We start from the raw sequence: 2,791 nt of genomic DNA, 5'->3' as shown, positions 1-2,791 counted from the left end.
GACTTGGGGGGTGTAGAACAGACTGGGGGTGTAGAACAGACTGGGGGTGTAGAACAGACTTAGGGGTGAAGAACAGACTTAGGGGTGAAGAACAGACTGGGGGTATAGAAAAGACTTAGGGGTTGTAGAACAGACTGGGGGTGTAGAACAGACTTAGGGGTGTAGAATAGACTTAAGGGTTGTAGAACAGACTGGGGGTGTAGAACAGATTGGGCGATCTTCGTTTGTTCTTCATGTGCTGCTTAGTCCAAGAATAGTTTCAAGCTCAGCACTTTTGTCTTTTCTCTTCTTCAAAGCCCTCCCTAAGTCCTGGAAGAACCAAGAAATCACCAGGGCTGGCAGTGCAGGCCTTTGAAGTAAGACCTAGTTTATCAGCTGACTGACTCCACGGCTCCTACCTGCAGGGACTGAAAGATGCACCTCAGCCTTGGGTAAGAGCCGCTGTACTTAAAGGCTAGTCCAGGCTACAGTGTTTTTTCTTTGATTCAAGGATTAAAGTGGAATTTTCCCAAAAGTCTTGATCCAGGAAGAATCCTTTTTTTTTGTCTGCAGTTTCTCTTTGTGCAGCAGACAACGTTGCTCCCTACTGCCCTGCTGGCAGGAGCAGCTCCTGTCTGCTCACTCCATCAGCCACTAGACCTAAGAGGGCAGGCAGGAGCTTTTCCTCAAGAAAGACCTAGAGTTTGGTGTGGATTTCACTGATTCACATAAAAGAGCCATGAGCTTATTCACAAAGAGTATGTAGAGGTATAGTAAGGGGGGCATTATTATAAAAAAAAAACTGGACATGATTTTATTGAACAAATCATCTGCTCCTTCCTGCCTCACTTTTCCCATCGAAGAAGTGAAAGAGTTTACAATTGAATTTTCATTTTTTAGACTTAATACTATTACTTTAAAAAATAGTTAAGCAAGATCCATTAAACAGTTAAAGGGTAGTGACTAGAAGGTTGGCTTAGTGATTAAGGGCACATACCCATGCTTGGTTCCCAGAGGGGTCAAGTTTGCTTCCCAGCACCTACACTGGGTGGCTCACAAAGCCCTATGACTCCAGATCCAAGAGACTGACACTGTAACCACACAGGCACCCCCACCCATGTCCATAGACCCAAGGACATATACACATACTTTAAAAATGGAATGTTCTTTAAGAATTAAAGGTTGGTATTCCCATTTAAACAGGCTACGGCTGACAAAACTTTGACTGTTAAATGACTTATTTCCCACCTCCAGGTAATGGTGATGGCATTTGTTAAAAGTTAGATCTATCTGAATTATTTTCTTTCTTTCTTTCTTTTTTGATTGCATGGTAATACTAACATTTAAAAATAAAGCTTGAGAGACTGGAGATATTGTTCAGTGGTAAAGCATGTAGTTAACATGTACAAGGCTCTTGGTTCTATGCAGAATCACGCTCTCTCTCTGTCTCTCTCTGATATATATACACAGAGAGACAGACAATAGAGAGAGACAGATAGAGAAGAGAAGAGGAGAGAGAGAGAGAGAGAGAGAGAGAGAGAGAGAGAGAGAGAGAGAGAGAGAGAACATCAAATAACCCTAGAGATTCCAGTCCCTAAGTTGGTGTCACTAAGATGAAATTCTGCGTGGGACCTGATGGCCTCCCCAGGGATGAGGACTGGTGTGAATGTGTGATGATGACTTTTATTTACTGAGGCCTTAAATTAGAACAGTGACACCAGGGTCAAGAAGCCCAGGAACCCTTGAGTCATCAAGACGTTCCAAACCTTGGGGCACGAATCAGATTCGCTTCCCAACCACTCTTTATGGGTTATTTTTGTAGACAGCCACTCACTGTGGTTGGAGTGGGAATGAGCAAGGGTAGAGGAAGGAGAGGTTGGTGTCCTTTGTAGTGAATGTTCAGAAAAGCTCTTGCAAGGGAGATCTTTACCTACTTCACATGGTGTGTTCTTCCTATTCAGGCAAACTCGCCAAGAGAATCTGAAATCCTTTTTCTCCAAGTCACTTGTCAGAGCACCACCTTTGTTTCCAAAGCTCGTGGCTTTGCTTTCTCCTGGTGCAGCATGTGGGTGAGTGCTCATGCGCCTCCTCTGGACAAACAGTAAGGTGCAGCTACACTCAGACAGAACACTGAATATTTGCCTGTATTCTCCTGGGTTGTGTTTGTGTATTTGGATTCCTACAATTCCAGTTAATATCAGTGAGATTGATGGATGCCAGGGAATCTGCAGCTCTAAAACACATCAAATAAATTCGACTTGCTTTGTGCTGGAGAACCCCAGAGAAGACCCATCCATGCCCTTTCTCAGATGGAAAAGGGAATTTGTACATTTCATCCCAGAGGTCTCCCTGTCATTTTTTTTATACCAGGAATGGTAGGCAGATGGAAACTGTTACAGATCATGACCATGAATACCCTCTCGCCTTTATGGCTGAATTGAAGCCCCATCTTGCTGTTTGGGTTTGGTGGTTTTTCTACTAATATCTGTTAAAAGTAAAGGAGAGCTGTCTCCTGATACATCATAGAAAATCTTTTAAACCTTTTACTTTTTGAGGCAGGGTCATGTGTGTATCTAGGTCAACCTCAAATTTACTGTGTCATTGAGGAAGACCTTGAACTCTAAGGGTCTGAAAATCACCAAAGGAAGACCCTAGACTCAGATAGTATTATACAAAGACAAAGAACATTTATTCTGCAGAAATAGCTAGCATGTGGAGGTGAACTCTTTTACAAAACAGTGACCTTAGACAAGGCATGCAGGCCTTCTTATAGGGAACCAGACGAACTCTCTAGAAGGATTAGGTAATCTCT

At 43.1% G+C, this 2,791-nt stretch overlaps 1 long non-coding RNA gene across 1 annotated transcript in view; it reads left to right on the top strand.

Annotated features, from left to right (window-relative positions):
* Positions 1 to 2,048, top strand: part of LOC116076330 — a 23,781-nt gene extending 21,733 nt beyond the window's left edge. The window contains exons 3-4 of the long non-coding RNA XR_004112904.1: positions 297 to 431; positions 1,941 to 2,048. This is a non-coding gene — a long non-coding RNA (uncharacterized LOC116076330). The remainder of the gene's footprint in view (positions 1 to 296; positions 432 to 1,940) is intronic.
* Positions 2,049 to 2,791: the final 743 nt, after the last annotated feature.

This window comes from Mastomys coucha, unplaced genomic scaffold, assembly GCF_008632895.1.
Source record: "Mastomys coucha isolate ucsf_1 unplaced genomic scaffold, UCSF_Mcou_1 pScaffold4, whole genome shotgun sequence".
Taxonomy (NCBI): domain Eukaryota; kingdom Metazoa; phylum Chordata; class Mammalia; order Rodentia; family Muridae; genus Mastomys; species Mastomys coucha.
This window is presented reverse-complemented; position numbering and strand designations above follow the sequence as displayed.